This window comes from Phalacrocorax aristotelis, unplaced genomic scaffold (genome assembly GCF_949628215.1).
Source record: "Phalacrocorax aristotelis unplaced genomic scaffold, bGulAri2.1 scaffold_100, whole genome shotgun sequence".
In the NCBI taxonomy this organism is placed as follows: Eukaryota; Metazoa; Chordata; class Aves; order Suliformes; family Phalacrocoracidae; genus Phalacrocorax; species Phalacrocorax aristotelis.
Window position 1 is genome coordinate 233584 of NW_027441241.1, and position 12748 is coordinate 246331.

The 12748-nt window shown below is 50.9% G+C and overlaps 1 long non-coding RNA gene across 2 annotated transcripts; it reads left to right on the forward strand.

Annotated features, from left to right (window-relative positions):
- The first annotated feature begins 1163 nt into the window (after positions 1-1163).
- LOC142051164 (uncharacterized) lies at positions 1164-10126 on the forward strand. 2 transcript variants are annotated; one of them, XR_012658328.1, is made up of 5 exons: positions 1164-1779; positions 1870-1973; positions 7822-7946; positions 9357-9586; positions 9787-10126. It is a non-coding gene; the product is annotated as an uncharacterized LOC142051164 (long non-coding RNA). The 2 variants fall into 2 exon arrangements; XR_012658327.1 differs by lacking the exon at positions 9357-9586 and having other exon boundaries at positions 1164-1973.
- The last annotated feature ends 2622 nt before the right edge of the window (positions 10127-12748 follow it).

Consider the following 12748-nt stretch of genomic DNA (forward strand, 5'->3'; position numbering starts at 1 on the left):
TGGTCTGTGTCCTGCTCTTCCCCTCTCTCTGCTGCTTTTATCTCCACCTCCGTCAGGCTCCCTGTCCTCCTCTGGCCGTCCTGTTCCCTGCCTCGTGCCTTCTCACTACACGCACACACGCCCCCCCCGCCCGCGTCCAGCCGGATGCTGCTCTTCTCTCCTCCTACTGTCCTGTGCCCTGCTCCTCACCTTTGGTGGCCTCCCCCTCTGCCCAGCAGCCCGTCGCCCCAGGAGCCAGGCGACGGACGGTCCGTTCCCTGCCAAACCGGGACAAGCGCGTGCCGTGGCTTAGCCTCAGCTGGCAACTCTGCAGCAGGGAGCTGCTTGCTCGCTCCACCCTCAGTGGGCTGGGGGAGAGAGCTGGAAGGGTAAAAGTGAGAAAAATCATGGGTTGAGATCAAGACGGTTTAATAGGTAAAGCAAAAGCTGTGCGTGGAAGCAAAGCAAGGAATTAATTCGCTCCTCCTTTTCGGCGGGCAGGTGTTGAGCTGTTTCTGGGAAAGCAGGGCTCTGTCATGTGTAACGGTTAGTTAGGAAGAGAAATGCCGTAGCCCCCAAGGACTCCCCCTTCTTCCCACAGTTGGAACCCGCAGTTCGGTACGGGCGTGTAGTGCACGAGCGAGCTAGGCTACGTGCCTAGGAAGCCTCATCTCGTAAGAGCTGTAAGACACCCCCGTGTTCTCTTCAGGTGGAGGTCGGCCTAGAGTCTGGAGCTGCAGAAGAGGCAGGGAGGAGAGGAGGGGAAAGAAGCATGTGAACGGCTAAATTGTGCCAGCAGCGCTGAGAGCGAGAGTCGCGGTGAGTCCTGGGCCAGTGGGGCCCCGTTGCCTCTCTTGTACGTCCTGGGCCCTCCCTGTCTCTCCCCCGGCCCCCTCTCTTTCCTTACCTGCTGCAAAATTATTTTTTTTTTGCACCCCCCCCGCACCTTCTTTCTCCGTCTCGCTCTGAGTGGCTCCCTGCCTCCCCGTCTTTTCAGTCCTCCCTCTCTCTTTCCTGTAGCCTGTGGCTACTTTTCCTTTCTCCGCCTCTCTCTGCCTGCAGTGGATTCCCCCTCAGTGCAGGGGCCCTTGGCAGTAGCGCAGGGAAGGAGCAGTGTGTCCAGAAGCCCCTGCGGAAGGAGAGGCTTTGGTCTGAGTCGATCTGCGGTGATAACGGTTGCTGTTTCCTCTTTCCCTCTCCCAGAGGCTGTGCTCAGGATGGGGTTGTCTGTCCTTCCTGTTCGTCTCTTCCTCTCTCTATTCCTTTGCACTGGTCCCTCTCCCTATTGTTTATTGTTTTGCTTCTCTGAACCTTTTTTTATTCCCAGCATTTTCCCGTGACAGGAGCGGCGAAGAAGGGAGCGGAGTATCGGGGTATCTGTGGAGAGAGCATCGGGTGTTCTCCTGTCTTTGCGGGGCTGACCCTGAGGAAGTGTGGCACGTGGGTCGATAGCATGAATATATATATTTTGTGGGTGCACAAATCCTTTTCAGAGTGTCAGAGGGGTAAGGGTTTTGTTCTGTTCAGCGTAAACATTGTTCTGTTTGGTGTATTTGTCGAAGACGAGAGTTTAGTGGGGGAGGAAGTCAGCTCTCTAGCTGGTTTGAGGTGGGCTATACGTGTTTGTCGGTCATCTCTCTCCTGCCAGATGTTTTGAACTAGTTGTATCTGGTTTTCCTAGGGAGTCACAAAGGGGTTTGGGGCTCCCCGGTGGCGGGTGCTGTGGCCAAAAGAGAAAGCAGGGTCACAGAGTGCTTCATTTACGGGGCTGGCCTCGGACATCTCCTGCACAAACTTCTGGTATGTAGTGATCGGGATTCGATTTCCTGAAGAAGGAGAGGATGATGGAGCTCATTATAAGAGCATAATCATTTTCTCTTCCTTTGGCAGTACGGGCACCCGAGGGCCAGCCTGCTTTTGAGGAACAGCATGAGGATGTCGGTGTCGACGCTCAGCAGTGGAAGGAAGCTTCTTTTGGAGGCCAAGAAGATGAAGTAGAGTGCGTATTTGTTGTGTTTGATTTTCATTGCGGGGATGGGGAGGGGTGGGACATGCAAAACGCGGTCCTGGGCAGGGGAGGTTTCTGATGTGGGAGGCCGTGAGAGAGATCATGGACGCTGCTGGACAGGCGTTAGAACCCGTTGCTCAGGTTGGACGGACCCAGCAGAACCACCGCACCATCTTAAGTAATGCCTGCTCACGTACTGAGATTTTAGTAGTTGCCCCCGCATCAGCTTTGGCTTTTCCTCGTCGAGCTTGTGTTTTGGCAAGAAGCGTCTTTCGTTAAGCGTTTGGGTCTAAGGGGTGTCCGTGAGGCTACGTGGTGCCCATCCCCATGAGATTTTGTGACCATCAAGTGATATTCAGCATCCATCTTATGCCCGTCTCCTGTAACTACTCTGCAGTTTTCGCTTAAGGCTTGATAGCGCAGCGTTAGCTGAGGGCGGCATTTCCCCCGCTGGCCCCTCCACGCCGACGGCGTTTCCCCTGCCGGCCGCTGTCCGTTCCCTGTAACTGTGACTCTTGTCCCGGCAGAACCTTTGCCAAAGCCACCTTTGTGCTCCACAGCAGTCTGTTTTCTGTCTCGAGTATGTTTCTTTTCGGTATCCGATACCCCAGAGCTGTGTACCGTTGGCTCAGGTCTCTTCTTGAGCTTCTGCGAGAAGAGAGAGCCTTCATCTGTTTTTATCGATGCGTCTCCTGGGGTGTTTTTTTGTTGTCCTTTACAATTTAGTTTTGCCCCAGCTACTGAGGTGTTAATTTAGCTGCTTCATACGGTTCCCGATACGCTTGTGTATTTCCACGTTTCTTTTCGTGTTTTTTGTCCTTTGAGACTGATCTAGTTCTGTTAAGGGACTGAGCGAGAGAGAGCGTTGAGGTGACTCCGAATGGTTGATGGCTTTACAATAAATGATTTACTTTATAACCAGAGATATTTTTTGAGAAGGGGTTCTTAAAAGATTTCGTTCTGCTTTGCCATTCCGCTGGGGTAGATGAGCCCCAGCCTTTTTTCAGGAGGCTCATTCTGCTCCTGGGCTTCTCTGGTACTGTTCCTTGAGTTGGTTGCAGGTTTTGAGCTGTCTAAGCTCTTTGGGTAGGTGTGTTTTGACATTCAGAGATGGGGAGGTTTCTGGCTGAGGTAAGAGATTAAGGAGCAGTCAAAGTTGAGCAGCAGATATATATTAGAAAGTACACTTGTACGAGCTTTTGTTTTCCCTTGGGTCAGTAAGTTTGTGTTGGGTGTTCAGGGGTAGCAAGATGGTCTGATAGATTGTTTTGGATTATTTGGTTTTGTGGGGGTGTTATGGTTTTGTCTGGGTTTTTTTGTTTGTAGTTTGTTGTTCTTTTGTGTGTGTGGTAGGTTTTTTTGTTTGGTTGTTTTGTTTTCCCGGAATTTTATGACTTGACCAAAGATAGAAGCTTATATTTTTTCCACCGGTTTTGCCTGTGTGTTGTGCAAGTTGTTGACGTTATCTCTCAATAGGACTGATGGTGAGATGCTGCGGTAGGGGTTAGGGTGAGCGTGTTGTACGTGTCTGTATATGGAGCTCTAGCCTTCCTTCAGAAAGCAGCAGGGGCGTAATGCATAGTGTGTGTCGGGTTACGGAACTGCTCGTCGCCTTTCCCGATCGCCCGCAGAGTACCACGTTGTCCCGAGAACCTTTGCAGCTTGCGGCAGGTCCCTTGTAGATTATAAGCATCAGGGCTTCTGTTATTTTGTGGGCCTGTAGAGAGCACGGAGTCTGCGGGAAGCCGGAAGGTGGGAGGTGCTCGCAGAACGCGGGGCAGAGGTGGGAAGGGCAGCTCCCGAGGAGCGGCTGACAGAGGGGCTTTAGGGGTGCAAATACAGGGCAGGAGCTGTCGGGAAGGAGTGAGGTTCCTTCCCTAACAGTTCAGGAGGAGAGGAGGGGTTTTTGAAGTCTTGGTACCGGGGGATGGTTGGGAAAGGGGTGTTTAAGTGTTAGCTAATGGTCGTGTTCTGTGTGCAAGCAGCCTCCGGTAGCCCAGTCTCCTTCCCCGTATGTGTCAGCGCGGCCACTCGAGCGTGCTGTCTGCCGAGAGGTTCTCCACGCGGCTGTTCACGGAGTCGCTCAGGAGTGAGTTACCTACAAAGGGAGTGTGTGTCACTACACCAGCCACGCCCGTTTGCTTCCCCTATTGCTTTTGGCATTTGCCCTATCGGTGTCCGCCTGTGCTTGAGTCATCTGACACGAACTGTAATTTTTGTGTGTTGCGTGGTTTGACTTTTTCTTGCAGTTCAAGTAATAGGTCTAGGGTTAAGCAGGACAATTGAGTGAGGCGTGACAGCAAAGGCGAGCAGATGGCGTCGTGTGCTGTGACGGGGCGGGCTGTGAGGTCACTCGTCTGGGATTTCTGCCTTTGGGGTCTCTGTGTTGCCGAACAAGTCAGTCAAAAGGATTTGTTTGTTTTGCGTGGTGAGCTCTTGCTTTTGGAAAGCAGTGTCTAATATCTGTGTGCCTCTCCGTATTTCCCCAGAAGTGGGCCCAGCATTGAAGGTGACGGTTCCCCAGCCATCGGGGACGGACCGAGTACGTGAGCAGGCGCCTGACGCGGCCACTGACCCGGGAGGCACGGACTGGGAGGTGAGCGGAGCCGTGTTGGCACGGTAGGGGAAAGGATGAGTCTGGAATGTGGCTGTTGGTGGAGATGCGCGGTAGGGAGCCGGACACGGGAGGGAGGGGGCGAACAGAGCATCGTGAGAAGGTAGGTCAGCACGTGACAACGGAGGGGTCGTGCAGTGCGAGCACCTATGTGACTAGTTAATGAAGGGACTCACAAAACTATATGCAAAGCGGGATGTCTGCCCCGAGCTCATCGGGCAAGGTGAGCGATGAACAGGAAACCGTAGCAGCTGTTATTTTTGAGGTGTGGAATTGTTTGTGAGCGGGCGGCCGCTTCCAGGCGCAGCGGTCACCTTGTCTCTCTGGTTCTGTAGGCACCGTAGGTGGCGGCGGCCACGACATCCAGCCTCATTAGAGCGTGGGGGAGCGGAAGTTCACGGCGCTTCCGAGGAGGCTGTTGTTGCGGAAGTGGCCGGCGTTGAGTGGTGTGACGCTGAGTGATGGCACCGCACATTTGGAGATGAAGAGTATCCGTGTGACCACAGCCCCATCCTACATAGCCTGTGTGGCCTTCTTAAAGGATGGCTTTTGAGCCCCCGGATTTGGAAGGGAAGCTGAGGGGCCGATGCTGTCTTTGTGCAGGTGGCCGGTCGGTTGGGGGAAGCGCAGGTGGGGCAGGCAAGGGTTGTAAAATCAGTGGAGGGTACCGTTCAGAGACCGGACACGTTTGGGCCGAGAGAGGTTGTGGTGTCCTTTCTGCAAAACAGAAGCATCTGCCAGGCAGGGGAGTTCCTGCCTGTGCTTGTGCTGTTGTGTGGATTTTGTAGTCTGTTCCTTACTGTACTTGGGTCTCGATGTGTCTGTTGTTCTCCGTGCTGAGCAGGCACCTAGGTAGCAATATTGAGGGTTTTGCAAGCCCTGGCTCATCGGCATAATGGTAACCGAGAGCTTCCTTTCTCGCATTTTAAGTCTACTGCATAGATTTGTCTTGTGTCTGAAATATTAGACCTTTATAGAAGGTCATCTTTTTGCGGCGGTGATTAAGGCGGCCTCAGTACTGCTGCTGAAGAGCAGTCTGAATACGCAGGGCCCTTTTCTGGGACCTGTTCCCTGCACCTGTACGTTCTGAGGTCTTTAAGAGTGGCTTGTCGCTCGTGCATCGTCCTAGTTGTGGGTATATGGTTTCATCGCAGGTGATGATGGTACGTGACTTCTCTGCGGATGCTATAGCTTCTTCCTCGCTGCCGTATAGATCTTCTCGCCCGGTGGCATCTCTGGGCCGGAAGTCCGTCGTCTCGGTGAGAGTTTTCTTAGGTGCCTCGATCGCGTCGCTTGTAGTATTTGTGAGCGGTGTCGGTCCGTGCACGTCGATGCCTGTGTCAGAGCTGCTCCGCCTGGGGGTGTAGCAATGGTAGAGCGGGGGAAAGAATAGCAATAAGAGTATATGGTTAATGTTAATATGCGTAGACTGTTTTGGCAACGCCCGTACAACCCTCGTCGGAGCGAGTGGCCGTTGGCAGCGGGCGAGGACGGTAATTTCCGGGGTGTTTTGTGGGTGCCGAGGGGATGACCGTAGCTGTCTGGGAGAGGCAGCTAGAGTGCTAGCTGAGCAGAGGGCACCTCTCAGCTGTTCAAGCTTGTACGTGCGTGGGGCTTAGCATTTGATTGAAGGTATTTCCTTTAATGGCATGCAGTAGTTGGGCTCTAGATGGTATTCCTACGTGGAAGCAAGACCTGTGGAATGGTTAAGCTGTTGCTGTGCGTCCAGGTGACTTGTTCTATCATGCTGTTCTTGCAGAGGATGAAGATGGAGCTGTGCAGGGTGACGGAGCAGAGCTGAGTAGAGCACACTAAGGTGGCGGGTCCGTGTGCAGGATTAAAGGGAAGATGCGACTGAAGGCTATTTGAGGAGCATTTCAGGCGAGCTGGGTCGCAGTGAGGGGGCGCATGGGGCTGGTGACTTTGTTCTCTTTGCTCTCAGGAGCACAGCGCTATCCCTAGGGGCTGGCAAGGTTCTAATTGTGGGGCCGGCGCCCATCGGGTGCTTCTTTTTGCGTTACAGTTTAAAGCGTGGATCGCTCTGATGTTTGAGGAGTTTCTGGGCAGTTGTCGTCTGCGGTGTCGTTCCCAGATGCGTGAACAGCTCTGCTCTGTCGCTGTCTGTTTTGAGCGTGATTTCTTCCCTGCATCCTTACATTCTTAGGTCTTGTAGCTGGGCTTCTTGTGCCTCCTCCCTCTCAGTTTTGAGAGGAACTTCTTGTCACGGGCCCTGACGCTCTTCTAATCTTTTTGGATCGCGTTAGGGCCTCCTTGCGTCACTGTCAGGGTTCTGCAGGTCTTGTTGCTGGACGAGCTCTTCCGTCCAGTTGTCTCTGTGTTTGCCGAGAGCGTTCTCTCGTCTCGGAGGCGCGCAGTTTGTAGTGTTTCTCATAGCATTGGTGTGTATGTTTGAGTTTGTCTCGGACCGCCTTGTTGGCCGTGTAGAGTCGGGTAGGTGGCACAGCGATGAGAGGTTAGGGTTCATCTGTTGCTGTGCCAAGGCTGTTGGGGGAAAAGGTCGTACCGTCATCTCAGATTGAGTGGCCCTCCTCAGCGGGCGAGGACCGTTTTGTGGGCTCGGAGGCCGTGACCGTAGCTATCTGGGAGAGGCAGCTAGAGTTCAGCTGAGCAGATTACCTCTGCAGGGTGTTCAAGCTTGTACGTGCGTAGGGCTTCATGTTTGATGTCATATGTTTGTTTTTAATGGCAGGTTATAGTCGGTCTTCAGGACCCGTTAAGGTACTGCTGTGCAACCAGGCGACTTGTTTGGTATTGGTTTTGGAGATGCCGAGGGACGAGTCGTGCAGGGCGACGGAGGGGAACTGAGGGGACCGATGTAAGCGGGTGAGTCGGTGCGTGGTGTATATAGAGGGAAGATGTGACCGATGGCTCTATGACTCCGTTGCTCCTTGCGTTTGTCTTTTGTTTCGGGTTTGAAGTAGCGTAGCAATGAGCAAAGGAGGCAAGTCGAGCAAGGCGAGTGGTGATTGGTGGGCTGAAGTAGCAGCTCTTCTGAGGTGTTGTGTTGCTGGGGAAGTTATAAGCAACGCGCGTTGTTCGGGTGTTACGGACGGCGGGCGAGCTGAACATGGCACCTGGAAGTGACGTAGGCTGGGTGGGAGGCTGTCGAGGGAAAGGGGTGCGAGACGGGGATCGGTGCGGGCAGGCTGTGGCATCGGGCAGCATCTCAGGAGGTGCCTTTTCGCTTGGCTTTTTGCAGGTGCCGCTGGCAGGCTCGGAGCGGTGCTGCCGCATGCCTATGAGAGGTCTGAGAAGGTGGGGCAGTGGCCAGCATCTAAGACCAGAGAATGCTGTGGTCCGTCGTCGAGCTCTTCAGTTTTGTAGGTAACACGTGGGCCGTCTTTGGAACGGCGTATGAGCATTAGAAGTGAGCTGGGTAGTAATGAGGAAGTCACGGGGCGGTGATTTCTCACGAGCGTAACGGTAGTTTACTGTGTGTTCATACATTTGGTGCCACAAGCGATGACGGAAGCGGGGTGTGATGCTGGAATCTGTGCAGAGCAGGTGAGCCGATGGGCATGTTCGTTTTGATGAGGGGGTGCTCTGGTAGAGATCTGTGTTGACCTGTGTGATACTTATTGCTGGCCCTGGTGTTTTTTTGTTTTTTTTTTTTTTTTTTTTTTTGTTTTTTTTTTTTATTTTTTTTTCCACGTGACGAAGAGGCACCTGGCCACTGCGAGAATATCCTGGTTAGCTGGTGTGTTTCTTGTTGTGAAAGGATTCATAATCTGGCCCATCTGAAAGCCCCGCAGTGTGACTTTTGTTAGGAAGAGATTTTATAAAATTGAGATATTTCTTATTCAGTGAGGTTGCATTCTATGAACTTGCCATCAGAGTGCATCTCAGAGACAATGTCTTTGTCAGTAGAACTCATCAGCACAAGACTTGCAAAGTATTGCTTTTTTTTTTTAAGATAAAAAAATCAATGGTCCTTGCGGAGATCCAAGCACAGCACATACTCCAGATGTTGATGGCATTGGTAGTGCTTGGGTTCCCAGTTGTAACAGTCGAGATACCATAAAAATACGGTTCCCCTGCATGCTTCGGTACAGCCGAACGCATTAGCAGGTCTGCCGGTCCTTCTTGGTAGCCCCGTGTATTGCAACACTGGGGATTTGATTTGCGTGTTTTTTTTGTTGTGGTATTTTTTTTCCCCCAAAAAAGTAAAACTGTATCGGGGATCTCTTCACGCACCGATTCTTCTGTCATAAATGAAAGTTTAAAAAAAGCTAACAGTGTCTGATTTACGACGTGACTTGCGCTCTTTCAGCTGTAACTGCCAAGCAGATGTAGGGTACGATTTGTTAGGTGTACTTAAGCAGGTAGGTATTTGTTGTGAATATTTAATGAGGGGCGACTGAATGGTGGGGGGCGGGGGTGTTTCCTGCCGGTATTTTGAGGGAGCGCTCTTAAGTATTTTATTTCAGTCTCGCTTTCGACGCGCGTTTCCCTGGCAGTTCAGCAGCACCTCTTGGGCGGGGCAGCCGGGCGGACGTCCCTCCCGACTCCGTAACACGCCAAAACCCCCCAGTCACGTTGCTGCTGTGTATTTTGGAGATAGATAATCTTATGGCGGGCGTGAACGGCTGTGCGAGTTAAATGAACGCAGAAGGAAAATGGAAAGCTTTTATAGCCTAGACGCTCATATTGGATGTGCGTAAACACGCGCCCGCCTTCTCAGCACAAAGTGAATTACTGAGACTTATTCTTAATTTTTTACGTTACTCTTTCAAGTTTGACGCTTCACTTCAGGCTTCGTGGAGCCAGGCAGCAAGACGTGCGGCGGCAGGGCGAGGGCTGTAGCTGCTGCGGTGGATCTGTAAGCGGAGGTTCCGGTACAGCTTTGCCCCGCAGCCTCACGGGGTTATCTCCCCGCAGCGGTGCCGTAAGGAAGGGATGAGACGTTTTCCAGCAGCAGCCAGAGCGTTCAGTGTTACACGAAGAATCTGTTCAAAATGGTATCGGTTAGTCTTAATACTGTTTTCAAGTGTTCCAATCACTCTAGCTTTTAAAGGATGTGTTGTGTTTTGAGATGACCTGTTTGCCTAGGATCTTGCTGCGGCTCAATTTCCTTCCTATCCCTTAGGCTGACTGAGCTCCTCCATTTTCTTCTGTGCTATTTTCTTAACGTGCTGAAATATAGTTTGGGATTTCTGTTTTTCAGATGTCTTCTAAGTGTCTCGTGATGCTCAAGAGATGCCCCCCGGCCCGGGTTTGCCTGCTGGTCGTTAAGCGTGGTGAAGGTAAGGGGCCATCCCTCTGCCTGGAGGCTCCCGGCTCTGTCTCCAGCAGGTGCCCCGCAGGTGCGGCCGCAAGGGCTGCCTGGAGGGGAGAGTCGGGGCCCCCAGGGACCGGGGCTGTTTGTTGCCCCAGGGAGCCCGTCCCAGAGCGGTAACAGAGGGGGAGCATGGCCGAGCAGAGCCTGAGAGAGATGTGACACTGTCCTCTGGCACGCTCCCGCTCCGCTGTGGGGTGGCCGCCAGCCTGCGGACAGGGGCTGGGGGGGCTGCCCCACCTTTTAGATATTAGCAGAGCTCCCCTTTTTTGGGGGGGTGGGTGGGGTGGGTGTGTGTACCTTTGTAAATGACACTATTAATGAGCTGCAGGTTGGAGCAGATTCCCTTGTTTAGTGCCCTTCTTGGGGTTGAATCACAGATTCTTAGGTTGGAAGGGACCTCAGGGATCACCTAGTCCAACCTTACTATAATAAAATAGGGGGAGTCCTGGGCGGGTGATGATGTCATGCAGGGCACCCCAGTGTCAATGGGGGAGCTGATAATGCATCAGAGGAGCAGGTCAGTGTGTGTGGGTCATCTAGGGGTTCCCCCCCCTCAAAAAGGGGGGTTGTAGCCCAAAAATGCCAGAAAATTCAGGGGGCTATTAAGAAAAATATTTTAAGAAGCAAACGTGGGTGTGAGGCACTGAATTAGAGAAAACCTCTTATTTTATATATATTGAAAAGTATTATTACTTTATAGATGTATAAAGGGATTTTAGGATAGAAAGAATTCTACATTGAGATACGGGATTTTAAAATACAAAAGTAACTCGCCTGTCTACATACATTTAAAATAAAAAATAAAGGCATTTAAAATGAAGAAAAAGGATTTATGAAGGAATTCAAAATAGAAGGAAGTCTGACTAGAGCGAGCATCTACACTTACTGTGTATTACATAGTCTAAGTAGATGTCTAAATAGAGAAGTTGAAAAAGATTCAAGTGTCAGAAAAGTATAAGTAAGCAGATAGCTAGTCTAAATAGGTGTTCTATGTATGTATTGATATGTAAGTCTAAACAGGTATGTGGAAATAGCTATTCTGTGTAAGTGTAAATAGTCTAAATAGATATGTGTAAAATATATGTATTCCATAAGCATATGGATGTGTAAGTACACACATAAGTGTAAATGTCTATGCTATATAAGGTTTTTAAAATGCAAAGAAACCCTATTTATACATAGGATTTATAAATTGGACAACGCCCCTCAACTCCCCCCATCAACTGAAGATACAAATGTGCTTTCAAATGCTGCCCCTCTCGCCTTCTCCTTTTCCTATCCCAGTGTGGGCCTGATTCCCCCAAATGGGGATTTTCCCCTATGGGGCCGCATATGCGGAGTGGGAGCTGCTGCCAGGGCACAAAAGAACCCCAAACCTTTTGAGTCTGGGTCTGCAGTGGTGGGGGGTGGTGGAACCAAAGCAAACTGGAAGAGTCAACTCCAGGTGGATTTGTGCAGCTGGAAAGCAAGAAAATGGCTGGGGGCTATGAAAGGGGGAAGGGGCTCTTAAGATGCAAAACCAGAAGTTAACTGTTCTATCTCTGAATGCTTATCCAGCTGAAAGTTAATTGTTGCGGAACGCTTGTCTAGCCACTGTGTAAAATAATTAGCAAGGAGGCCTGGAATCCACTTGCGAAGGACAAATTCCTGAGAAGGATGGAAAATTGTCTAAAGAACCAGGTAAAACAGTAGTTTAGACAAGTGTCAAGAGATAACTGAGTCTGCGCAAAACCAAAAGGTTACTAGCGGTGATGAAGAGGAGCCAGCAGCCTTCATCTTTACTACCCCCGATCACCACCACGAGGAGGCACTGCGCAAGCTCAGTTGGGAAAGATTTATGGAAACTACTTTTTTGGCTAATTTTAATACGACGTGGGGAAAGGTCATGCATATCTATAGGCGTATTGGGAAATTGTATGTATCTGTAATGCTTTACTATATAAATGGAAGACAAACTATCACACAGGTGCGCATGACTTTGGTGGGACTACCCCCCGTGCTGCCCAGCACTGAATAAACATACCTACTTCACAATCTTACAGATTGTGGAGTCCGCTTTCCGCACATCAGGTAGGTGGGCTGGGGAGTGACAAAACAAACACACACCACAAAAAAAAAACCTACAAAAAACTCCAAATGAAGAAAACCCATGGACCAGCCACTCTCATCCACAAAACATAAACTGAAAATCAGCAATTCTTGTGGTTCAAAAACACAAACCCCCCCACTTTATACAATGTTTTTGAAAAAAAAACCCCAATTTTTATATTATTAAAAAAAAAAGGACTCAAAACACAAATCCCCAAGAAACCCAGCAAAATGGAAAACAACACAACCCAAGGATAAAAAAAAAACCCTCCAAAGCAATAATTGACCAACCCAACCCTATAAAAAAAAAAACTATGAAAATCCTGTTTTGGGGATTACTAGGTGTGAAACACCTGCATTTGGAAGGGCATTTCTGGGGCTTGTCTGGAATGGATTCTCCGCAGTGGGTCAGTTATCTGGAGCGGATCATCATCTGCAGGTTATCCCAGGTGAGTTGCCTGTTGTGGATTATCCTGGGGGGACCCCCTGGTGTCAGTCATCCCCATGCATGTTCCCCATGGAGTGTCTGCCCAGACATTCCCCCATCCAGCAGTGTCTGTCTCCTCCCCCACCCTTCCTCTCCATGTGTCTGTGCCCTCCCTTCCACTGAAATGGGCCTCCTGCATGAGGTTTTCTCCTGTGTGGGTTTTTTCTTGGTGACATGCCCTCACTTACCCTGGCCTCCTGTTCTGTGCTCGCTGAAGCCTTGTGCTTATGCAGGATGAGCAGAGCAGGGTGCTGGCAGTGCAGAGGCGAGGCG